The sequence below is a fragment of the Euprymna scolopes genome, chromosome 7 (assembly GCF_053919585.1).
Source record: "Euprymna scolopes isolate OS-2025 chromosome 7, ASM5391958v1, whole genome shotgun sequence".
Taxonomy (NCBI): Eukaryota; Metazoa; Mollusca; class Cephalopoda; order Sepiida; family Sepiolidae; genus Euprymna; species Euprymna scolopes.
In genome coordinates, this window is record NC_136488.1 from 84,007,118 (window position 1) to 84,034,461 (window position 27,344).

The window sequence follows — 27,344 nt, forward strand, 5'->3', positions numbered from 1 at the left end:
AGCTAAAGGAGAGCGAACCAATTAAACAACATCCGTATCGCATAAGTCCGAAGAAATTAGAGATAATGGAAACGGAGATAGACTACATGCTCGAACACGAGATAATAGAGCCCAGTCAAAGTGAATGGGCATCACCGTGCGTGCTGGTCGATAAACCGGACGGAACAGTGAGATTCTGTACAGATTATCGCAGAGTGAACGCGATAACCAAGGCAGACGCATACCCTATGCCACGAATAGACGACTGTATAGATAAGATAGGACATGCCAAATACATCACCAAATGCGACCTTCTTAAGGGATACTGGGCAGTGCCTCTAACCGAGAGAGCCAAGCAAATATCGGCGTTTGTAACCCCAGAAGGAGCATACCAATATCGCGTAATGCCATTTGGGATGAAGAATTCCCAAGCAACATTTGTAAGACTGATGAACACATGCCTTGCTGGGATTAAAAACGTAGATACATATGTCGATGACATAGTCATTTACAATGACACATGGGCAGAACATATCGAAACAATTGAAAAAGTATTTAAGAGGTTAAGAACGGCCAAATTAACCATAAACTTAGCTAAAACAGAGTTCTGCCAGGCCGAGGTCAAATATCTAGGGCATGTGGTTGGCCATGGGAAGATCACCCCAGCAAAGGCCAAAGTAGAAGAGATAAAGAATTATCCCATACCAAAAAATGTTAGGAGTTTAAGGAGATTCCTGGGCATGGCAGGGTATTACCGCCGGTTCTGCAGGAATTTTGCATGTCTCACTGCGCCACTGACAGAGCTGTTGAAAAAGCACAAGCGATTTCAATGGACACCCGAATGTCAAGAAGCAGCTGAGAAGATCAAGCTAATGTTAAGCAGCGAGCCAGTGTTAAAGGCTCCATCGTTTGACAAACCCTTCAGTGTGGCGGTAGATGCCAGCAATAGCGGGATAGGAGCAGTACTGTTACAAATGGGGGAGGATGATCAACTACACCCAGTCAGTTACTACTCAAAGAAACTGAGCAAGTTTCAAAAATCCTACTCCACAATAGAGAAGGAAGCTTTGGCGTTAGTGATGAGTTTATCTCATTTTGAAGTCTATGTATCCTCGGTGCATGGCCCGACTATCCTATACACAGACCACAACCCATTGATATACGTCAATAGAATGAAAAATAAAAACCGGCGAGTACTCTCCTGGAGTCTCATATTGCAGGAATTCGACCTAGACATCAGACACGTAAGGGGTCGGGATAACGTAATAGCGGACGCCTTATCACGTAGATTCGAAACAGAAAGGGAAGAAAAGGGGCGGGGGGAAAATTCATAAAATAGCTGTAGGAAAAAGTGATGGAAACTCCACGAACATCATTTCTTTAGAGTGACACAAGTTGGTGTCCTTAATCTCAAATATTATTTTCTTGTCTGATACGAGTAATTTTATTTTAAATACATATAAATATAAAAAAAAAGAGGAACAATTCTCTTTTTTTTTCTCTTATGGAGGAAGGTGTTAAGAGAAACATTTTCACACCCTTCATATATATCAATTAAGCAGACACCCCTTCCCACACCCAATCCTTAGCAGACGGAGTCAAAATGAGGCTGGCCGAGCGACCTAGATTTCTACACCCACGCAATGACCTTCAACTGTCACCAACAAGAAAAACGCGGGAGAATCAAAGCAGTTCGACGAAGGCGGTGGACACGGAAACATGTGTGGGGGCATTCTGCTCGAAAAATGGAAACACCACGGTTGATTCGCATGGTGAAAAAAGAAAAAAAAGAAAAAAACATCTCGTCGACTCATATCGTGCCACAAAGGAACAATATATACCCACCTTGGCACTAATCGATTGGAATTCACGCCGTGCTGATAAGGAATAACATATATCCACCTTGGCACTAATCGATTGGAATTCATGCCGTGCTGATAAGGAATAACATATATCCACCTTAGCATAAATGGATTGGAATTTATGAGAATCGATCCTTCAAACCAGCACCTCATAAAAGGGAAAGAAGCTTCGGGTGAATTGAACGTCGACTCAACAAAAGAAGTTAAGTAACTCTTTCTAAATTGTTTTTGCTCGATCAATTATGTGAACTGTTGAATGCCCCATGAAAAAAAAGGAAAAAGAAAAAGAAAAAAATGGGGAAAAGAAAAGCAACCCTCGAACTAAGGTTTTTTTCCTAAATGCTGAATCCCCCCCCCCCCTGTTGATCGGCCCATAAGTAACATATTATTGACTATAAAAAAAGGAAAAAAAGGAAGAAGAAAAAAAAGGGGGAAAGAAAAGAAAATAAAAAAAAAATAGAGGAAAGAGGGAAAAACTATCTCTGTATCTTGAGACTTTCAGTGTGACCCCCCCCCTCTCTGAGTATCACTCATATCTCGTTGATTTTCATCGAAGAGAACAAAAAGAACCTTCCTAAGACAATCGAAATATCACTCACCCCCCCTCTCCTTGTCCCAAATCATTGTCTGCATGTATATATTCTTTTATTCTTTTTTTTTTCATGTTATTTCAGTTATGATTTCAGTTGCATGTTCTGTTTTCGTAGTTACATTTTACCCGGTTCAATTTGTTTAAATAAATTGTTGATTTAATAACTCTCATACCCGTGTCGACTTGTGTCTCTTTTGTTTGCCTTACATTGCCGCCCGTGAATGCCTCGAGTATATTCCACGACGATTCTGGTCTGAACCTGGACACTGTACCATAGAGACCGCATAATTTGCAGTCGGTACCCGTCAAACTTTTCTTTTTCTTAAAACGCGTGCCCGGCCTTGGGATTTTCTCTGAGAACTCCAACCTTGGTACCGTACAGGGAGGTTCTCGTCAAGAAACAGGCTCGTGGTACCGTCACAGTATGTAGTTACTGAGACAACAGTGTAATGATCGTTAGTGGTAGAAATTGGATAGAATTTTATTATTTAAAGGGACAGTGTCACCAGAACTTGTTTATATTGGACTTGAAAAAGAGCATGTTGTAGTCAGCTGGAAAGCAGGCCAGTGGGACACAGTTCCACAGGCGGACAGTTCTAGGAAAGAAGCTTTGTTCATGAAATTTGCATTTAGATTTAGGTATGGATAGGGAGTGGGGGAAATTCTTGATAGCAGTTGTAGCTAGAAGAATGCTTTTTGTGAAAGTTTGGCAGGGGTGGGAGAACCATAAATGAAGCTCAGCTGAGCATTTGCCATGAAAATATTAATAGAGCAGAGACAAGCTTGCAACGTCTCTTCTGTGGGAAAGAGGTTCCAGTGAAGAGAGGAGTTCATTACCTACTAGGCTTCAAAGCCAGTTTTAAACTCTGTCAAGACAGGATAGGATGCTCTGAGTAACTCCTCCCCAGATGAGGAAACAGTACTCCATTTTAGGATGTATTTTCTTCTTGTACGGGTAGATGATTACGTACAGAGTGAGATATCTTCTAGAACCATTTTTCCAGCAACCTTGGCAACAGATTGGATGTAAGTTTTCTATTTCAGGTTAGGAATGAAGGTCAGTCCTAGAAGTTTGTTGAGATGAGAGGCATTCACATCAGTTGTGGCCATGTAGGAATCAGAGCATTGGTTGTGAAAAGATAGAAGCTAGGTTTTTGACGCAATAAAATTAACCAGACATCTTTTGCCCCATTTCACCACATGCTCAAGGTCAGAGGAGAGAGGCTCAGAGAGATCTTAATCGTTGCTGACCTTTGAAGTGTTGCGGTAGCTGGTAGTGTTGTTTGCATATATGTATGTGAACTTATAATGTAATTTTAGAGATCATTTAAAAAGATCAAGAAGAGAGTTCAGTCCAGGATGGATCCTTGAAACACATCAACATTGATGCTTTGAGGTTCGGATTTCTGCTCATTAATGGCTACTTGGATTTGATGATTGAAAAGACATTTCCAGATATTCCATAGCTGGAATCTTGTGAAGTAGACCTTTATGTCAAATCCTGTCAAATGCCTTTGATATGTAAAAAGCTATTGCTCAGAGAGGAAACCTCTGTCGATAGATTTACTGATCCTACATGAAATTACTGTCAGTACATCAGCTGTAGATCTTGCAGGATGGAAACCATATTGCTTGTCACTAAGTAGGTTATTTTTAATGAGGTGGTTGGAAATTCTTCTATTTAACACGAATTTAAGCAACTTACTCATGACATACAGAAAACTAATTGGTCTGTACTGGGATGCTGAAGACCATCTCCAGTAATTTTAAATACTGGGCAGACTCATTAGGTTTTCCAAGGTTGTTGGGAAACATTTCTCCTTTACGCATCGATTAAACAGTTTTTAAGATTAGGTGCTGGTACAGTTACAGATTTTTGAGTACTATAACTGGAATGTTGTTAGGACCAGTTGCTTTGGTATCAAGATTCTTGATGAGTGTGGTAACATCACATACAGATATGAAGATGCTGCTCAGATTATTTTCATCTTGATCGCACAGGGTTGAGTTTGATGCAAAGTTCTTGTTTTGACACAAAGTTCTTGTTTGGCTTTGTCAGATGCTGGCAAAATCACCTCAAGCTATTGATGATGGTTGGGATAGAGGATATGCATATGTTCAGGATCTTGTTTGTTATTTGCTAAAACTCATAGGAGCCAAAATCAAAGTGTAGTATCTGTTCTTCAGATGCTGCCCTTCAATTTCTTGTTCTCTCTCAGTGAAGGAGAAATCCTTCACGATTGAGATAATTTTTAATTTTGGTTCCTTTTTTCCACGTTAAAAAACGACGCTGGTGTTTAATTCTGTCCCATGGGGAGGCATTGTAAATAGGAACTCATGGGAGCCAAGCGTCTGCTCGTCTATTGTGGACTTGATGAATTGATCATATGACTCTTGTATTCTTTTGCAGTGATTGCTGGCAGTTCTAAAAGTGTCTTTAACTCCATAACATCTATTATGTTTACAGTAACTGAAATAGTGGTGTCACATTTTTTTTTGGTGGGAAAGCAAATAAATACTAATAGTGTTTTCTATCTGCAATGGCAACAGCTCATTCATGGGTGTACCATGACTGATTTGTAGAAATGAAGACAAGAAAAGAAGTCTCATTCTAACATTTAAAAGCAACTTTATTGGCTGTCTTTGTTAGTAAGAATAAGGAAACAGGTTGTATAGAGAAAGGGTTAGTCGTTAAAAGTGTTTCTTTATGGAGACGTAGATTAAAGATTAGACAGGACTGTTGAAAGAGAAAAATGTGCATGTGTGAATGTGTTGAAGTTGTGGTGGATTCACACTTCTAATGATTACTATAATATTGTCCTATTGACCACTGTACACTCTTTAACCCCTGTCCTCGAGTGGTCGCTGGGCCTTGATAAGTGATGATACCTTTGTAAAAAAAAAGTTATGGTGCATAAAATTAGAGACAGTGTCGTAAGATGAGAAGGGGGGGGGAGTTCATGTGTGTATTGCACGTGAATATAGCTATGTTGGCTTGTTTGTATTCATGTTAACCGGGCGCCAAAGTGCCCAGGCAAAGTCGTGCTCTAACAGAGGTTTGTGCTGTCAGCAAGAGCCGGAAAGGGAGAGGGAGAAAGTGTTGGTTGGTTGTTTTGTTTTACGGCATATCAACCCTTTTCAGGTTATTTAATGCCAAATCTGGTGATTTTGAAGAACACTTTTTTAATATAGTGTATTTGTTTTTTAAGTCATATTCTATTTAACCCATAGTTGGGACCCTAACAGGTACTACCACTCCGGGTCAGAGTGGACCTGGGAGAAATGGCAATTAAAGGGTGGCTCCACACTCCCTAAGGCCTGCAAGCTGGGGCCTCACCATCGGATATAGTTTAAGGTCATATCCAGGACCGGGAGAAAGTGTGTTGCCAGTTTCAGGTTTTATAAACTCGGTCACATGACTGAGAGCTGGCTTCTGATTGGACATGCCATGAAGGAAGTGTATTTCAAAATTTCCAGCTGCAAGAATTCGCTCCTGCTTATGTTTGTTGCAAATCCATCTGCTACAGGTTGTTCAGTTTCTGTTGAAATTTCTTGGAGAGTGTTTAACTGTCTATGCCAATGATTAACCAATCAGTTAAGTCAGATGCTATAGTGGACACATTCTTTTTAAACATAGGGAGAGTTCCGATATGAAGGTTCAGAAACTGTCCCATTTAGTCAGTGAGTATCGAGTATTGAGGTACACTGTTTGATGGAGAAGAATGTTTGGAGTTTTGTTTTACTTTGTTTTTATATTTATTGAGGCAACCAAGACTAGAAGATTCTAGCAAAGATAGAACTGAGGATGAGCACAGTTCAAGGCATGTTTTTAGCAAAAGATCTAGAAGACTTACAAATTGTTCGTCAGCATCGGGTACTGAATGGGCTTGTTAACAATCTGTGTTAGGTCATAAGCAGGAGAGAATTCATGACAAAACCTACCTTCATATTATTTGGATTCATCGAACTACTGTTCTCATCTTGAGTGTGATTTTCACAACATTTCCATCGATGTAACCTTCAGGTGTATCTTGTCGAACTTGGAATGTTTCTATACAACTCGAGAATTTGGACGGAATTTCAAGTGGAACCCTTTATTTACTTCATGGGGGTAATTCCGTTCAAATTTCTGAGGTCGACAGAAACATTCCCGTGTTCGGCAAGATACAAGTTACGGAGGTTACATCGACCGAAACAGTGTAAAAATCACACTCAAGATGAGAACAGTAGTCTGATAAATTCAAATAATACAAATAACCAATCCTCATCTCAAAAATTCAGAAACATCAAAACCTATTCGTATTATTATTCATCAGACTACTGTTCTCATCTTGAGTGTGATTTTCACAACGTCAAATTCAGAAACGTTGTATCAAAGCCTACCTTTGTCATCTGTTTTGTTTGAGTGGATTAGCCATTCAATATTGTAAACATTGAAATCTCCACAGACATAAATGTTGACTGAGAGATAAGAAGACAGAATACGATCAACTTGCTCAGCAGTACTCTCAAAGATAGTTACTCCATCATGATGGGAGAGAGAGATAACTAATATAAATGCATTACTGTGGTAAGTGCTACTCTAAAACACATGTACGGATGTTTGAGGTCTTCTTTAGAGATGTCTTTGCTGCAGGGAAAGTTATCTCTAATTTAGGAACATATTCCATGTCCATGACGATCTTGAGGGTCGGGTTTGAATGCAAAGTTTGATAGAGAAATTGGCTAAGGAACCAGCTAAGTAAATGTTAATTTCATACAGGAACAACAGGTCAAGTTTGGTCTCCCATAATTGGATTCCAACCTCTGGAAGGTTGAAATGTAAACCCGTAATTTTAGAAAAGGAGACCTTGTAGTGGGGATCTAAGTTGGAAATTGTGGTTCTGGGTTTCTCTTGGTTTTTTTGTTGTTGTTGTTGGAATTATTTATAGTTAAGTTGGAAAGGTTGTGGGGGAAATCAACTGAATTGTTTAGGACAAAGCTGAGGGAAGAGAGAGAGAGAGAGAGAGAGAGAGAGAGAGAGAGAGATGAAGGAGAAAGTGAGAAAGGAAGGCATTTATAGACTAATGAAGAGGAAAAGTCATAGCAGTTCCAACTAATACGAAATCGAGACTTTGTTGCAAGCTTGTGTCCGCTCAAATGGCAATGCAGCAGCCCCAGTATAATGCACCTACTGATAGAATGGTCTCCTTGGGAGTTAATCCAATCCCTGACTATCATGCAGATAACATCAGCACAAGAAAACGTTTACCTCCACCACCCTTATTAGTGACATGACAACAAGAATAGAATGGAAAGAAAATTTAGTCATCTCTGGCTACTGCTCGCACAAAACTGCTGACCGAGTATATAACATTTTCTTCCTCCTTTGTCCGAAACCCCGCTCATTCATTGAAAATGAAGGCTGAATGACAAAACAGGAGAACAAAAGTTTCTGAGCGGCTGAAAATGTATCCACAATGCTTTTCCTGCTCTTTTTAGGAAAAAAAAAAAAAATTAAGTATTGTTCTTTAAGTCCAAAAGGGAAGTTTGGAGATAGATCTCCCTATCACGGGGTCTCATGGTCTACAGATTTACACTGACTAAATGCGTAGTTCTTGCTACCCCAGCTGAGTAAAATTTAAAACATAGGAGTGTTTACTGTTTTGGTCATGCGTGGGAAAAATCAAATAAATTAATGAATAAATAAACACGTACAGCAAATAAATAATTGATAATTAAGTTAATAGATTAAAATATCAAAACCAAAATAAAAATAACTAACAAACTACCTAACTATTAATCCAAATATAAATTTAAATTTAGAATATTAAAAAATCAATTCGTTATTAAAAAGTTAATCTTCAAAATTACAAAAAAAAAAAAAAAAAAAAAAAAAATGAAACAAAATTTGAATTAAAAGTTACCTCCCCTTGGGCTAAAGTTATTCTCTTCGCCATCACTAGATGTCGGTACTGTAGCGAGCGGGAGTAAATGTGAAAAGCGTGTCAGAAAATTTCTACGAACCTATTTTTTTTTAAAAAAACGTGCAACTTGTGTACGCTTTGGATAATTATGTGTACTAACGGGAAAAATAGGTAATAACTTTACCTTTGTACTTTTGTGTATCTATCTATAGAAAAATATCGTAACATATTCCTGCTATTCCATCGACGGGCCTTGCGTTTTGAAAGCGAACAACACGATCTATTGCATTTTCTGACAACACAAGTTTTAGGAGTTCTTGATTTTGTTTTTGTGGATGTTTGAAAAAAAAACAAAAAATTGCTCGCACTTGATATAGATTATATTTTTGAGTACATGTTGCGATTGTTGCGGTACTTTTATCAATATACTTATATTAGAGGTATTTTGTAAAATCTGGTATCCTAAATCTAATCGACGTATCAAGACCTCTGTATTTTTTCCCCCATCAGGATAGCGCCCTAAGATGCGACACATGTTAAAATATTACGACGAAGAAATGTTATATATATAGTCGTTTTTCTATGTAGCATAGGTAATATATTTAGACAAGATCCAATATTTTACTTTTAAAATGAAACCCTCGCCTGCTAGAAATTCTGCCCTTTCTCGCTTAGTTCGCAAATAAATTACCTTTTCAAATTAGACGAAATTTCTCGTCTATGGTGTGCCATTAATTAATGATAGCCTGATTTTAAAATTTATTAAAATGGGGGTACTTGTGCAAAATTTGTAAAATAATATTGAATCGTAAAAGGGGTACATAAAATCTGACTAATATCTTATCTAAACGTAATTTATTTATTTTTTTGGTACTAGTGCAGTGCACTAGTGCAGTGCACTTACTGATCCGTGCTGAAATAATGTTATTTAAAAATCCATTCTTAACATGGGGAGGGTGTTTTGTACCTATTCTATACTTTAACCTTACAATTGAATAAAAAAAAAACATAAAACTTTAATTAAACTTGGAAATACGATTTAAAAAATAGCGCGGATCAGTAAGTACACTAGCACCATTTTTTTTTTTTTTTCTAGAGATTTTTTTTAGTTGATAAATTCCAAGAGACTGAAAAAAAAGCCTGATTTCTGAACTTAACTTGAAAATGATATTGTATACAATCGTGTATAATAATTACATATGGTGTTAAGTTTTCACGCCTGTTAAAAATAACACCGTAGAAATACTGCTAACGAAAGAGAGAAACCTTTATTTTTCAATATTTTTTAAGATCTTACACGAACATAAATAAATAAATCGAATAGAAAATCAGTTTTGCCATCTTTTATTTTTTTCTAAAAATCATTTATAAAAAAAGAAACAAACAAAAACCTAGATTGCGGTCGGAGTAATTCTATAAAAATGCTTCATTAAAAAAAAATATTATTGTGATTGAAGATTTTAAAGTGAGAAGGATGACCATCGGCGTCCCCCCCTCTCCCACATTTTTTTTTAATGGCCTTGTGCCTAATTTAATTTAAGTATACAATTTTTCAAAATTTCATTCAAGTTTTTGACCATCAATAATTAAAAAAAAAAAAAAAATTATTTTTGATGACAACTACAGATTTCATTTTATAAATACTAAATACTAAATAATTAGCCTGAAAGTCTTTAAAAATTTGGTTTTAGTTAGGATTTGGTACTAAATTTCATTTCCGGTTGATGCCTAGCAGACAGGTAGCCGGTGTCAACCTCAATAGGGCCACTTTGATTACATGAAGTCATTTCTCGGATAACATAATTTTCCAGGAAAATGTATATGCGAAAATGATTGAAGATGTTTTTTTTTTCTTTAGCAAATTCAAACGAATTCGTTTGTTTTTAGAATTGCTTTTTTTTTTCTTTTTTTTTTTAAATAAAATTTGTTATAATAAAAATGTATACATTTTTTTTTTTTTTTTTTTTTGCTGACGCACACAAGTGCTCACTGTGCTGCCTCTCTAGCGAACGGCTCTGATGTTGCACGCAGTTCGACTTAGGGAGCAATTATTATTTTTACAAGGAAAGAATTTTTGCGTGTGTGACCTAGTTAAAAAATTTTTTTTTTTTAAATTTATTTATTTTGGCCTGAACTTTGCGCTTTGCGAATTATTTTATTATGATTTTTTTTTCCGGAGATTATAGTTTATAGGTAATTATTAACAGGAAAATTGGTGTAAGTCCAAATTAGCACTTGTGGCGATAAGCAAAAAGCTTTAGCGTGTACCTACCTCTCATGGAATGTCGTCGATCGAAACACAGTAAAATGTTATTTGGTGCTAGTGCAGTCAGTGCGCTTATTGATCCGCGCTATTTTTAAATAGTATTTTCAAGTTAAATTAAAGTTTTACGATACCTGTTTTTATTAAATTGTTAGATGAAAGTACAACATAGGTACACACACAACACCCTCCTGTCCCCATGTTAAACATGGCTTTCTAAATAACAACGTCATTACTCAACACGGCTCAATAAGTGCATGCATATTGCATGAGTACCTTTTCTTGAATAAAATAAAAACTACTCAACGAGAACACTACTGTTTTTGTTTTAATTATTTTTGATTCAAAATAAAAAAATAAACATTTCAATTGTTCAAAACATGTTTTTTTTTCTTTCTTATTGGGGATTTTTTTTTAATTACCATATTTTTCATGCACCATGCTCTAAAAATATTTCCAAACTAGCTAATATTTTTTCACTTTTAATATTATAAGCCTCTCTATACATCGACATGAGACCATTTTATTTTTCCTACTGATCCCGATATGTATTTCAAATAATCTTATAACGACAAAACTATTTGCAAAGTTCAAGTCAAAATAAAAATATACCCCCCCCCAAGCCATAATAAATAAGAAAAACTAGGCGCTCCTAAGTCGAACTCCGTACAACATCGGAGCCGATGCGTATTTCGCTAGCGGGGTAGCACTCGTATAGGTCCGCCTTTTAAATAAAATGTTATAGATTTTAAACATTTTTTAAAAACTAAATTGATCCCCGTTTTTTTTTTTTTTTTTTTTTTTTTCAATAAAAAAATTTATAAAAATATCTTGAAAGAAATAAAAGTTCAGAATAGTTAACCCCTTCTATGTTAAGAATGGCTTTCTAAATAACTTCATTCTTTATTAAAAAAGCCGTACTTGACGTGCTTGCTCTGCTCTGCGGCTGCGCCTATGTTATCTGAAAGAAAGATATAATCATTAATAAGAAGCGACCCTTTCGAGGTTGACACTGGCTATTCGTCTGCTAGGCAGCAACCGGAAATGAAATTCAGTGGCAAATCGTAACTTTAATTGCCAGGGATAAAAAAAAAAAGAAAAGTTGTAGTTTTGGCAGTGAAAATGTGCTGGGGACCACCCGAAGACTTACCTTTAAGATGTTGATTACGGGAGGGTTGAAAATAAGAAAATGCCTTTCGGAATAAACACCCCCAACCTCACCAATTGACCCTCTTCGGGTGGTCCCCCAGTGCATTTTCACCCAAATATTTTGTAGTATTTAAAATATATATAACTAAAAAAAAAACAAAAACAAACATTATTATAGTTTCTAGCGACTACCAATGAAGCTGAAGCTTGTCATCTTGGAAATAAGCTGATAATACTAACATATTAATTTCAAGTGTTTTTTTCCCCTATTTCATACATTTTACTAAATTGATTTTAATTCCAATATATTCAGCGTGTGATAATATTTAAAAAATACGATGGGTTTGTATTACTGTACACATAGATTCGAAAAAGTTGTCAAAAAACAAATATATAACAAATAAATGTTATCAAAGGCAAGATAAGTTACTTTTCTACCAAACTGGATATATTTTTCGTGTTTTTATTCAATGTAACATTTATTCAGCTCGAAAAACATACAGTGTTTACCGATGTATTGGAAAATTCAAGATGGCGTCTGATTCTCTCTTTAACACGGTAAGTTTGGGAAAAGGTGTTATAAATAAAAAACTATACAAAATACTATTAAAAACCCGCCGAATATATGTCAACCTATGTCACGGTAACATATATTGAGCGAGTTTTTAACAGTATTTTATCTGGGTTTTTATTTATAACACCTTTTCCCAAACTTACCGTGTTAAAGAGAGAATCAGACGCCATCTTGAATTTTCCAATACATCGGTAAACACTGTATGTTTTTCGAGCTGAATAAACATGTTACATTGAATAAAAACACGAAAAATATATCCAGTTTGGTAGAAAAGTGACTTATCTTGCTTTTGATAACATTTATTTGTTATATATTTGTTTTTTGACAACTTTTTCGAATCTGTGTACAGTAATACAAACCCAATACGATTTTTAATTACTGTGTACGTTTTGTTTTTTTTCGAAAAATATCACCTAAACCGCTGTTAAATGCCCTGTTATATAATAATAAAAAGGGTAAGGGAAGTAGGATTTAAAAAGCCAGTGCCTGCCCTGTTGTCTGAACAAAAAATGCCTGGGTTGGCGTTCTCCAGTAAGTGGATGATCTCTGCAATTCGCAGTAAACTAACCCCTTCTAAAAGAGTGAGAAGATAAAGCCTGGAAAGGCAGACCTTCTAGAACTGCACAGGCACAGGACCGTACCTTGGACAGTCAAAGAACAATCCATCCTCAAAACTGGCTTACACTCTGGTTGTTTGATTTTGACTGATGTGAAGTAACCTCGAAGAGTTTTTATCTCAAGTGTTATAAAATTTCACAAGCCGAGTTGAATTTAAAAAAACCCAAAATAAAAACAAAAAAAACAAAGCTGACTGAATAACATTAAAAATTATTTTTAATCAAACGTTTGTGTAGAGATCTGGACCTTCTCTCTGTGATCAGTGTAGTTATCTGTTTTTGGTGTGGTGGACTGGTGGGGTAGATAGGTTTTATATTGAAGAAATGTTTTGCTTAGTGACTCGTTTTTTAGAGGGGGGAGGGTGCTGAATTTTCCTTGCATTAAAAATCAAACGAGTGTCTATCTTTACCCTTGTGGGAATGCAAGTAAATAGGGACTTTCGTTTTTTTTTTTTTTTTTTTTTTTTTAAATATTTTTCCTCTTAACTTTTTCTTATTTATTTTAAATCTAAGATATATGGTTTCAATTAAAATTTTTACCCGACGAAACCGTATTCGTTACTGACACAAATAACACGTGCTTTTTGATGAAGTTGCTGTTTTCTTCCTAAAAACTAAAACATCCTGTTCAACTTAAACGAAGAGCATAAAAACCGTAATTTTCATTTTAACCCTCTTGAAAAGAGTGAATGTTTCTATATTATAATAACGAAAAGTATTGAATTTGGAGTAAAACAAATAGTACCTACGTAATTGTCAGATCTCAAATAATATGTCCAAATATTACGAAAAACTAGAAGGTAAAAAAATAATTAAGTTCTCCTAAACCTTTTGATGGTCCTGGATATGACCTTAAACTATATCAAGTGGTGTGGTGAGGCCCCAGCTTGCAGGCTTTGGGGAGTGTGGAGCCACCCTTTAATTGCCATTGCTCCTAGGTCCACTCTGACCCGGATTGGTAGTACCTGTTAGGGTCCCAACTATGGATTAAATAGAAACTGACTTGAAAACAACAAATATATTCTATTAACAATTTTTTCTTTAAAAACACTGGATCCAGCATTAAATAACATGAAAAGGGTTGATATGCGGTAAAACAAAAACAACCAACCAACCTAGACCTTTTGTCTCTCAATTTTTCGTCTAAAATTTTTAATCAGGTAATTACGGTGTAGCGTCAGCGACAATAAAATAGACCATTCATTCAAGTGCCGCTTTTTATGGATTTAGCTTAGGCACGGCCAAAAATGGCCGAAAAATCAAGTTGTTGTTTTTTAAAACGAAATTACATTTATTAAAATCCATTATTTCTGAGTAACTTTTTTTTTTTCCAGAAAGATAAAACCCTGAATTTTATCATATAGAAAACAGAATAATGTAAAACTTTTTCTACTATTTTTAATTAAATTTTAAATGTTAAATTTTCCCCAAAAGTTAACAATTGACATTTTTTGTCTTGCACTAAAAACGTACATAAATATTAAAAAAAAAGAAAAGGTTTTTGAACTAATTAATTTATTTATTTGTTGTCTAACTAAGATTTAGGATGATTTTCTATGAGAATATGCAAAAATATTATAATATAAGTACCTGGATTTCAAATAATTCCATTTATTCATATAGGCAACCAGTTACTTCGCGTCGATCTAGAGTCTAGATCGACAATGTTTACGTTTGTGTTTAATAAAAAGCAAACCATGGAAGACCAAACAGGCCAAAAAAAAACTTATTTTTCAGTGACGAAAATTTCAATGTATTATTAACGCTGAGGCTGGCCAGTACCAGATGGGTGACCATTTGTATGAGTTTGGTTTTTAATGTGTATGTTTGTGGGGGCCAGGCTCCCCAAAATAGGGGGGGGGCAATTTAAAGCAGAATAAAAAAAAAATTATTTCAGCGTGTTTGGTCCACCGTAGTCGAAAGGCGGCAAACGTTTTCGAACGGGATCGAAAAAATGATGCTATTTTTAACACAAAGGGCACAATATTTATCGAATTTTTTTTGTATCGATTCTTCAAAGCATGCCCTGTTTAATAATGGTCATGCATTATTCGGCTTGCTAAAAAAAAATTGTTAATTTATTTATCAAAGATTTTAAAATGGCTTTTTTTTGTATAAATATTAAAAAAAAAATTTATTTGTTTTGCCTAACTTAAATTAATTATTTTACTTAACATATTCACCGAATTTCACACTTCAAAACTCAAAAGCGGCATAATTAAACACAATCGAAGTTCTGATATTCAGACGTCAAAATAAGGTATGCAAACAATTTTTTTTTTTTTATCTATAATTCTGTCCCTTACAACAACACAATATGTTGTGTTCAGTTTCAGATGATTATTTTAAGCATATTTGTACCCCCTCAAAACAAGGGGGGGGGCTTGTAAGCAAAAAAATATATATATATAAATATCGTTTATGAAAAATAAGTACACTGTTATAAAGTTCATTCTTCTCTTAATAATCGCTGAAAATTTCGTATTGATCGGATAATTACCTGATTTTTGGTAAATTTTTAAAAAGACGGTCCATCAAAAAGTACTTACCTGTCCTCCCAGTTTTGGCGGTGCCTAAAGCTGAATACGATATTAGAAATCACTTTATTGGAACTTATATGTTACCGAGCTGACGGGTGTTTTGTAACCATTCTGTACTTTCACCTAACAGTTTAATAAACAAAACAAAAAAGATACCGTAAAACTTTAATTCAATGCCGTAAAAGATACTGTAAAACTTTAATTCAACTAGAACTTTTTAATACTATTTAAACAGCACTTTATTATATATATATATATATATATATATATATATATATATATATATATATTTTTTTTTTTTTTTTGGTGGGTACCATTTGTTATGGAGTCAGTTCCGGAAATTGCTGAAGCAGTTTATGATATAAAAATTATTTTATTATATATATATTTTTGGAGGGAGGGGAATTAGCAGTGTCAGAAGTTGCCATTAAAAATGTGTGATAAAAACTTGAATAATTAGACTTACTATCTTTAAATGTAATTTAAACTCTAATTTTTTTTCAATAAAAGGAGCAAAGACCAAATTTTAAAATAATGACAGGTTTAATAGCAAAATATGCAATATTTGTTTTTTTAAATCGGTTTTCTTTAAAAAAAGATGTCAAGAAAATGAACAAATTTTAACTTACTTTGAATATAATAAATATATATAAATTCCAAAAATCACTTGCCTATAAAAAATGCTAATCAATGGGTACTTCCATTCTTCATTGTTAAGAATTTATCCATATTTATATTTTATATTTCATGTACTTTTTAAATAAAATAATTTTTTAAGCAAGGATTCAAAAATACTGTGACTTTAAATTGTCATATCAGATGGTCACAGAGCGGGTTTGTCCCCCTTTCTTCGAGTTGAGAACTACGGTGGCCTAAAAGCACCATAATTAATCTCCCCTTTGTGTTTGCTGTCAACAAAAGTTAGTCCATATGGGTCACCATACTTGAAAAATGATCACATTAACTTATAAGTAAGTTTACTTTTATAAACAAACCCCTCGACAAATTTTCCATTTTTTTATTTTCTTAAAGAAATACACGAGTTTTTGATTTAAAATATTTTATTTCTTCTTTATGGAATGAATTTTTTTTTTTTTTTTTTTTGAAATATCTAAAATAAGACAACATTGAATGAAATAGAAAAAATTATAGTAAGTGCTTAATATTTACTAGACAATATTTTCAAAATATGAGGTTCCACTTAAAAAAACCCCCAAAAAATCAACGTGGTTTTAAAAAAAAAAGGTTTTAAACTTTTGACTTTACAGGTAAATTTGCACAAAACTATTCTTTTTTTTGTTTTAAATTATATTATTTTATTTATTAATCTTTTATATTCAATTTGTGATATGTAAATCTGACGTGAGAAAATTAATTATTTTCATTTTGATAGACATTTCAAAATGAGGGGAGGGTGAATTTAAAAAAAAAATTTTGTCTAGAATATTATATTTAGTTTATTGGAAAGAGCATAAAATTTCACATTAAGCCTGAAAATATCTTGAAAATTGAGCCAATAGAAAAATTTTGATAGATTTTTAAATTAAAAAAAATTTAACTCGTAAAATTCAATTCATTTCATTACGTAGAAAAAATGGCTGCCTGAGCGCACGCGGGCACTTTGTAAACACTGTTTTTTAAAAAATAAAAAATAATATTTCTATTATTTTTCCAAAAACTTTGATAGTTTATTTTGGAAGTATATTCGATAAAGAAATTAAACAAACCACTTTAAAAAGAGAAATGAGTTTTGTATATTTTATTTTCAGTTTTGTGTTAAGGGTGTCACAAATTCTGACACACCTAGAGGGGGATTGACATTGCAAGATAAAGAACCGTTTCAATAAATTCACAATGATTTAAATTTGTAATTATATTTAAAAAAATCACTTTATTTTCAGTTGCGTGCACTTATATTACCGAACTAGTGGGTGTTTTGTAACCATTTTGTACTTTCACCTAACAAAAACGAGAGAAAACCAAATTATTTCTCCCACAAATGAGCAAGAAACTATTTTCATTTTTTAAATTACCCCCCCCCCCATTTTTTTTAGATTAGGAAAGGGACCATATTAGCAGAAAAGAAATAAACTAGCACCAGCAGCTCGAAAATTAAAATGAAAACGGCATGAAATTTGAATTTATTGTGACATTTTATCCTCAAAATTTTACCCCCCCCCCCCCCCCCCCCATGGGGTCCTGCTTCGGTGTCGTAACTTATCACCGAATCTCCAAACCTTTTCTAAGACGTTAATTGCTTTATATAATGTGGAGAAATTAGATATTTTTAAAGGTAAACAGTTCTCGTCTGAGCTGGCATCATCTGAGAACATACAGAAAACAATTTTCCTGTTGTCGTTAAGACAGAGTAAGGGAGAGATGAGCCAGTTGATGTTATCTTGGATTAGCCAATCTGGTCCATGTGCCCAGAAATTGAATACTTGTATGAACTTATAGGTATTAATGCCTCTAGTTAATAAGATCTGTTGGATTATCCGGCAAAGGCACATACTTGAGTTTGGGGAGTACCCCAAATTTTAGGTTAATCTCGAAGGATTTATTTATATCCGATATATGATTTTCCACGAATATATATATATATATATATATATATATATGTAATATCTATCTATATATATATATATTTTTTTTTGAACCCTCCCGTTTAAAACCCACGACAAGGCTACTTGTACATCTGACACAAGAAAAAGGGCATGGATATTGATAGGAATTAGTTTCTGCAAAACCTGAGGAATAACTTTACAGGCTAGGTATATAGCCATCAATTTCAAGGTATGGAGTGATCTCCCTTTGATTGGAGTCACTTTAGCTTTTATGAACATCAAGTAACATTGGGTCCTTGTTTTACATATAATGAAAATCTGTAGGCATGCTTAGATGCATCACAGAAACAAATGATTTCAACCGGGGAGTCCTCCAAGAATATCCATCTGGGGAACTCAAAGTCCCATAAATTATTTAATTCTTTGGCATGCATTTGAAAACTTTCAGGAAAAAAAAAACTTTCAAGGATCTGCTCATCCCATGATAAATTGTTTTTCCAAAATTGATTGACTATAATCTTCCCCTGAATAGTGACAGGGTGTAGCAACAACAATGGGTCATATATACTCGAAATCTGCGATAGAACCCCACTTTTAGTTTTGACGTTATCGTCTATAGCTGTGAGAGTAAGTTTAAAAGAATCTTGTTGAGGGGAATAGCGATAGCCCAACGCCTTTTCATAGGTGTGAAGTGGAGATATAATAGAATCATCTTCTAACATTTTAACTTGCAAGTTCATGCAATTGGAATTGCAGGACTATCTCGAATTCTGCTTCATTTAACCTGTCATGGACATTGCTATAAACCGGAAGTAAGGAATCATGGTCGCAACTGCTGGTGACCAAATTGTCAACATAAAACTTGTTGGAAATTGTATAAGAGCCTCATATTTTTCAGCATTAAATTTGAGTATAAAACTCAAAATAAAATGGCTGGCATTAAAGCCCAAAATAATGGTATTGTATCTAAAGGTGCACAATTTATTGTCCGCCTTAAGAAAAAAACAAAATCTATTTTTATCTTTAATAGATTTCAGGTAAATCTGTTGAAAGGCCTTATGCAAATCGCCTAAAAGAACATAATTGTTTTTTCTGAAGGCTAGTAATAGGACTAATAGTTGAGCTGTTAAATTGACACCAGAGTAAGCGGCATCATTGATTGAAGTACCCCCCTCCTCCGATGTTTTAACGAACAATTGAAGACGGGGCGGATCTTCGTTGTTACCCCTAGAACCTCCTTAATAAGAGGTCTTTGGGGTATCCAGATGTAATCCTTATATGCTCCGTGTGGAATCGAGAGTGATTCAATTATTCCACAGTCTTCATATTCTCCAAAAACCTGCAGATAGTCATCATACAGACCCTTATTGTTTAAGGAATTTGCCAGCCCCTGCATTATTCGCAGAGAGGCCACATAATTAAACTCTACTTTAGAAAGTTTCTTAGAGTCCCATGGCAGATCAATATAATATTTTCCATCCCTGAGGACAATAGATTCTTCAAAATTATTTATTTTCTCTTATTGTTTTCTCTTATTGTTCTCATCAATTCCAATGGAATCTAGAGAGAAAAACCTCAATTCCATGCTCTACGGAAGATTCATTAAAGAACGGTTGAAGTGCATCCCCATAAGTGACAGTAGGATTCAGCATGCTGTCAGCCAAATAAGAATTGCATGTAGCATTTAGCACCTTATCAAAGGCCGGTAACTCTTCCTTAACATTAAATTAAAAAAATTTGGACTCTTCACCGAAAGGAATTACATATTTCAAAATCCTCCACGCACTACCTCCCAAACATTTGATAAAATGGAGGTTATTTATCCATGAATTAGATCCAGACCTATTATTCCATGAATAGCAGAGGCATTCAATTCTGCGTATCCTGGATAAAGACGAAAATCCTCATGATCAAAGCTTGTTTCTTAGAACTGCACGCCTGTGGAATTGTCTTCCGTTTTCCTGCTTTCCAGCTGTCTATGATATGGTTGTCTTCAAGTCCAACGTGAACAAGTTTCTGATGAGCCGTTCCACTTAAGCTAACAAATTTACCGAACTTTCATTACTATCGATTACTATATTGTCCTTTTGACTACTCTACACTCTTTAACCCTTATCCTTGAGTGGCCTATCGGCCTTGATAAGTGGTGAAAAAAAAAAGAAAAAAAAAGTCAATTTAGACGTGATTTCATCGAACATGTTCACGTGAAAATTGAGCTTCAGGTTGTTAGCAAATAGAGTAGAAAATAGAAAGGGTCTTTAAAACCTAATTTAAGGGAGACTTCAAGTTCCTGAAGTTTCAAAGAATTTGACACAATAAGTGTTTACTGGCATCTCAACCTTCCCTGGATTTAATTTTTCTCAGAGACTTAATTGGTTTAAAACTGCCCGTGAAAAGAATGACCTCTGACTTCTGATATCTAACAGGCAGTAGAAGTTGACAGGGTGGCCATTTAGCCTCATTGAGATTTTAATTACAGGAAAAAATACAGTTTTCCTGTCCTGTTAAAGAGGTACATCCCACAAAGGATTTGGGATTTTTAGGGCACATAATAGAATAGTGATTCTTTAGTCCACAAACAACGCAAGGGTATAGGAATCCCTTAATGCCCTTGCAATTTCAGAGTGCCCACCAAGACACCTGGTATACAATTTAAGCTTCTTGGCCCTTTGAAATTTAACCTTAAGGTTCTTGTATTTAGGACCGTCCTTAACAGAGTGGTCTGTAACCCTACATAATTTACAATTTTTATTAGTTTTACCATTATTAGTGAATGTTCTGAAGGTATTCATATCCTTCTTTACGTTAATGGGCTTGGAGTAGGAACCGGTCACCATATTGGACCTTGATTACAAACAAGAAGCTGACATTTTAGGCGGGCTATTTTCCCGCCTTGGCACGCCCATCAAAAATTCCAAAATGTCAAAACTATGTGACATTATAAAGGAAAGAGAAGGAAAATATTCATTTGTCCTGTTCATAATTTCTCTATGTACACTGTTAGGGAATTTCACGGACAACATATCGGCTATCATAGCCTCTGACATTGAATCATTCAAAAGGAAGTCCATGCCAAATAACTTATCCATTTCATATAAGTCAAGTTTGACACGTTCAAAGAAGATCCGGAGCTCCTTTAATAGTGTAATACGTTCTGGTTGAGGAAGAAGGATTACGGAATCCCTCCTTCAAACACACCAATGCTTTATCGTAATTATCAAAAATTATGTCTAAGCTGGAAACAAGGTAGAGAACGCCTTGCCCATTAATTTTGATTTTGATAAAAGCAACTTATCAGCTTTTCCCATGTTGGTTGAACAGAACTCAAACCTCCTGAGGAAGCTATGAAATTTGAATTTATCTGATGAGGGAGACCCACAGGGCAGTCTAATTCCATTCTCATCGAATAGCTGTATGATGTTTTAAATCAGATTCCTCTGTACTCGGGCCTCAACCTGAGTAATTTGGTTCTCACATCAGAAATAAACTGCGCCGATTCTCGGCATAGTTTTAGTCTTTCTTCAGTGGGGGATTTTAGAATCAACTGATCAAACAAATAGGCAAACTCAGTTAACCATTTATTTACATTCAAAAGCTTGATTTGAGAGAAGCCAGACCAGTAGTATTTTCAATCAACCAGTCTAACATGCTGATAATAGGAAATTTCTTCGCTTTGATACGGGAGACCAGGCCCTTTGAACACGCCATAATTAGTGGCTCGAACCAAAAAGAACAAATAATGGGTGGGAAAAAATACAACTTCCTTAAAACCCTTCCAACTAAGAAGGAAAGAAAAAACAAAACGGCAAAGAGAAAAAAAAAAAACCCACCGTATTAATTAAAGATCCATGGGAAATAACTCTTGCACCCTTAACAAAAATGGAACTATTTTTCTTTCTTTTTCTTTTTTTTATTTTTTTTTTCAGACCATGTATGTTTAGATGAATAAAAAACAAAAACAAAACAATATTAACAAAATCTAAAGCATTTAAAAACAGTAGACAAGACACAACATTTGATTAAAAAAAGTTAAGTCAACTACAAAAAACAAACATTAAAATATACTGAAATGTAAATAATTAATTATTTCTTTTTGACAGAAAGAAAATAAAGGGAAGACCTTTTTTTTTAACTCACTTAAATCAAATAGTAAGAAAAGCAATATTAAATCCGAATGGATTAATTTAAATCTTCAAACTTTAAAACTTAAGCATTAAGCTTAAATAATTTTACAAGCCCCAGGAACATGTGGGCTACAAATTAAATTTATTGTAATGGGGACGTTTTTTTTAAACAATTATGACAAAATGATAATGACCGAAGAGTTTTTTTTTTTTTAACAATTAAAATAATCAAATATGAATAGACATATCAAGATTTAATTATTTTGAAATAAATCTAGCATTCAAGGCTAACTTAGAAATTAGAAAGGTTATCATATATTTAAACCGTAAGTTTTAACAAGTTATTTAGCAATAATTACAAGTTTTGCAAAAAAAAACAAAAAACAAAACAGTATGAGATATTTATCTCACCTGTTGTTGCACCCAGACAGTGGTAAAAAATTAACATAACAATTACAATAAAGCATACCTCTAAAATTCGACAAAAAATTTTATTTCTTCGTTGCAAAAAAGGAATGCTTAATTTGCTTCTGAATAGACCTGTTAACAACTTTAAAAGGTAATAGTTTATTATCCTCATCAGGAACTGGTAACAACTTTAAAAGGTAATAGTTTATTATCTTCATCAGGAACTGGTATTCAGGTACTGCACTTTTCGAAGATGGATCAATTGCAGCCATTCAAAGAAGATTGGTATGATGCCTTCTGATAAAAAAATTTAATTCTTGACTTGAGCCGACATTACAGAAGTTCATAGTTGGTGTCCTTACAAATAAGTTGACAATTCAGGCCTTAAAATGTCTCTAATAACTTTGCCTAATCATTTATGCTTAATAATAAAGCGTCAAGGAGGCACATATAATAACTTAGCCTAGCATTTAGGCTTAAAATCAAAGTCTCAAGGAGACGAAAGATAGAGGCGCCTTTGTTATTGCTTGATTGCATGCCTGGAACTGAAAAGGAAGCATTCAACTTCCGCCAAGCATTCCGCCGACATTACAGAAGTTCATAGTTGGTGTCCTTACAAATAGGTTGACAATTCAGGCCTTAAAATGTCTCTAATAACTTTGCCTAATCATTTATGCTTAATAATAAAGCGTCAAGGAGGCACATATAATAACTTAGCCTAGCATTTAGGCTTAAAATTAAAGTCTCAAGGAGACGAAAGATAGAGGCGCCTTTGTTATTGCTTGATTGCATGCCTGGAACTGAAAAGGAAGCATTCAACTTCCGCCAAGCGCATTGCTCGGTGGGTAAAATAACGACTAATGTGATTGGTCTAAACAAAGACAGTGGGTGGCCAAATCATCCAATAAGGGGCTTGCTTATAATTATAGAATTTCTCGCATTTGTTTGCAGATTTATCTTTTTTTTTTTTTTTTTTTTTTTTTTTATACTGCAACCAAAATATGTCCGCTTAATGAATTTAAATTGTTCAGTTCGGACATAAATTTGTGTATCATTCTTGTGTTTTTGATTGGTTGGTTAATAACTGAAACTCATTTTGATCGATCTCTTGAAACCTTGATCAGATGTATCTCTTCTCTATATTAATAAAAATGGCTTACCCCTAAAAAAATGCACAGAACTTATCTCTCATTCAAAAATGATTTCTGGTTAACTGTTTTAAAACAAAACGCTATCTAGTTGGAAAATTACCTGGAAATTTTATGTTAAATTTATACGCTAAAACTGATCTCCCACTTTAACTTCTCCGTATTTGTGACCTGGAAGACCAAATGTAAACTTGCCAGTTGATTTTTTTAGGGGTATTCGGGTCTGTTTTGAATGAATATCACATTTAAAATTGTCACCGGCAAGTAGTTTCCATAATATAAAGATTTACATTTTCTTATGTATTCCTTATAAATTCACTGGTTGCCATTTTGAATTTTGTTGGTTACAATTCAATCTGGTCTTGTTTTCGAAAACAAGTCAACCCGGTCTTATCACATTTTTTTTTTTTTTTAGGAGGTTGGATTCAAATCTACCTTTTTGTTTTCATTTATAATTTAATTTTGAGGGGGGTAGCGGCTGTGGCCACAAATACCAACTTCTCAAATAAATTTTTGATATTTTAATTTTTTTCTGACAAGTTTTTCATGATATTCACATGTAATCACTTAAAAAAAAAATTGAATCTTGTTTATTTTGTGTGTGTAGGAGTGATTTAGTTGAGTGTGTTCTTCAACAATAATACCAAGTGGTTAGCCCCTTCCCTAAGCAACCTCCTACCATATTTGATTTAATTAATAATTTAATGAGCAACCTATAAGATAATTAAATTAAAGTATAAAACAAACTACATAGTTAAAAAGAAGTTTAAGCGGACGTATCCCTCCTCCTCCGATAAAACAAATTTTGATATCGGTTATGATTAAGTACTGAAATTTTTTTTTTTTTTTTAAATTTTTTTGGGGAGTAGGGTCGAATGTGTCCACAAATTTTCTGCTTTGTGGAAAGATTTTTGTAAAAAAAAAAAAAAAAAAAAAGTTTGTTTTTATTTCAGTTATGTATGCATTAATTTACCTAATTGTTTTTCTTTTACACTTGCTTCCCCCCCCCCAAAAAAAAACTACTGTTGAAATTTATTATTGGAATTTATTGTTGTTAATTTGTGTTTTGTGATTCGCTTGCTATTTTCCTCAAAATAAATGCATTCTCTAATTTTGAACCAATGTCTGTCCACGCATTCTTTTGCAAAAAACCCCCCAAAAAACTGTCAATGCTATTCTTTTTAGTTGACTTTTCAAATAAAGTGCCACCTCATGTCGTGTATGTTAGCAAAAGGGGTAGACAATTTCCATTTAAATCAAGTCATAATGACTTAAGGAAAACAGCTGAGTTGCTCTAAGAATTACATACATAAACTTTGCCAACTGAGTTCTTTATTTCAGTTAATGAGAGAGGAAGGAACCTATCGCCATACTTTCCCCTAACATGTCAGTAGAATACTTATTTTTTTTTTAATGGAGAGTAGATAATGCATTGTGGATGTGTTGTTGGCAGCTCTTGTAACTCTTGCTTCTCCTCATTTAGAATGAGTGATTTTTCTGACAAAGGAAGAAGAAAAGCTGCATTCTAGGTTGGCAGTATTTGTGTGTAAGCTGTCACCTGAAATGTTGAAAACTTTCTGTTTTTATTTCTATCCTTGTTGCCATGTCACTAATAAGGTTGCTTGAGGTAAACGTTTTAACTGGGCTGACGTTATCTGCCTGATAGTCATAGATCTGAACTTTGGATTAACCACTAAGGAGGCCGTCCTATCAGCAAGTGCAAAGCACTGGGGCTGCTGTATTGCCATTTGGTGAATGAATTCTGGACCGTGCAGTAGCTTCTGGTGGGGCTTCTCGATGCCATATTAGCGGGTAATTGTTATGGCTTTACCTTATCATGGGTTACAAAAAAATATTTCTTTGTTTCTTTTTCTCCCTTACTTTCCCTTTCTGCCAACGTATTCCACAAATCTTAAAATTCCGTCATGAAAATTCTCCAGAAAGAATACAAGATTAAACCTAGAACACCAATTTCCAATGTAGACCCCCACTACCATATCTCCTTCTCCAACATCATGGGTCTACATTCCAACCTTTCAGAGACTGAAACCCAATTACAGGAAACCAAACCATACATATTATTCCTAAGCGAAATTGGCATTGGACTGACTATTTCCCAAGATGAGTTTGTGATTAAAGGATACTCTAACTTAACATCAAAATCTGATCCCCAAGATCGCCATAAGCATGGAATATGTGCCTATATTACCCAAAATTTCCCTATATGTGTTTCTGGGTTGCACTTACTAAGACCACTGTATTTATATTTGCCCTCTATCACCCCCACAACAGCAGAGTTACTATCTTTAAGAGCATATCTGAGAAAATTGACCACATCCTGTCTACTTATCCTTCAACTAATATTCATGTCTGGAGACTTCAATGTTCACAATGTGGAATGGTTAGCCTACTCAAACAAAACAGATAATGAGGCGAGGTTCTGTCACAATTTCTCCATTGCTTATGGCCTCATTCAGATTGTTCACAAACCCACCTGTGTGCCCGACATTTACAGTTAGTATGCAAGTCTCCTAGACCTTTTTCTTACAACTTGCCCTCAGCTATGATCATCCTCTGTTCTGTTTCCATTGGGAACTTCCTACCACTGGGTTGTCTCAGTTAAGATAAAAAACAAAATGTAATAAGTCCTCAGGCGTACATCTTCATCGTATAGTGTATCAATACTCTATGGCTGAGTGGTTCCATGTTTAAAAAGAATGTGTCCTATATAATATCAGACCTGACAAAATGGTTAATTGTAGGTATAAACCACTTCATATCCTCCAAAAAATTCCAGCAAAAAACCTAACAGCCAGCCATTATTCTCTCTAGAATGTGCTGCTGCCATTGCGCATACAAATCACTTTTTCCATTGCTTCCAACATAATAGATGTACTGCGAGCAACCACTGTAAAAGAGTAATAAAGAATATCAGAGAGTTCTATGCTCAGTCCGTCAAATCCAAAGTAGTTGAGCAGTGGCTTCATTCCCATCAGTTTTGGCAAATAACAAACAGGGTCTTGAACAGAAATGTGTACTCTATCCTAATTACCAATAAACCTAAGGTAATCTCGTCAGCATCGGACAAAGCCAAACTCTTTGCCAATAATTTTGCAGCTAATTCTACCCTATGCAATCATGGCCACCAACCTCCTGCATTTCCTCCTGTGTCTGAAAACATGCTATGCGACATACAAATATCTATGCATGATGTTGCCAAGCTAATCAAAAATCTTGATTCCAGTAAAGCAACAGGCCCTGACGTCATTCTAATTATTGTGCTGAAAAAGCTTCAACCAGAACTAGCTCCCATACTTACAAAGCTGTTCAAGTGTTATCTTAAAGAAAATTGCTTCCCAACACCCTGGGAAACTTCATCAGTATGCCCCTTATTTAAAAATTCAAGTGATAGGTTATCTCCCTTTCAGACCAATAAATCTCCTGTGTGTCATGAGTAAGTTACTGGAATCTGTGTTAAATAGAGAAGTAGTCAATCATCTCGGCAAAAATAATGTCCCCAGTGACATGCAATATGGTTTCCGGTCTGCTAGATCTACAGCAGGTGTGCTAACAGTTATATCTCATAGGATTAGTGAATCTCTTGACGGAGACTTCTTT

General features: G+C 34.6%; 1 protein-coding gene across 1 annotated transcript in view; it reads left to right on the forward strand.

Moving 5' to 3' along the window:
• Positions 1 to 8,355: 8,355 nt before the first annotated feature.
• LOC145279818 (mRNA-capping enzyme-like) overlaps positions 8,356 to 27,344 on the forward strand; it is an 83,064-nt gene continuing 64,075 nt past the window's right edge. Inside the window, exon 1 of the mRNA XM_080131187.1 lies at positions 8,356 to 8,510. The gene's annotated coding sequence lies outside the window, so the exon portion shown is untranslated. The remainder of the gene's footprint in view (positions 8,511 to 27,344) is intronic.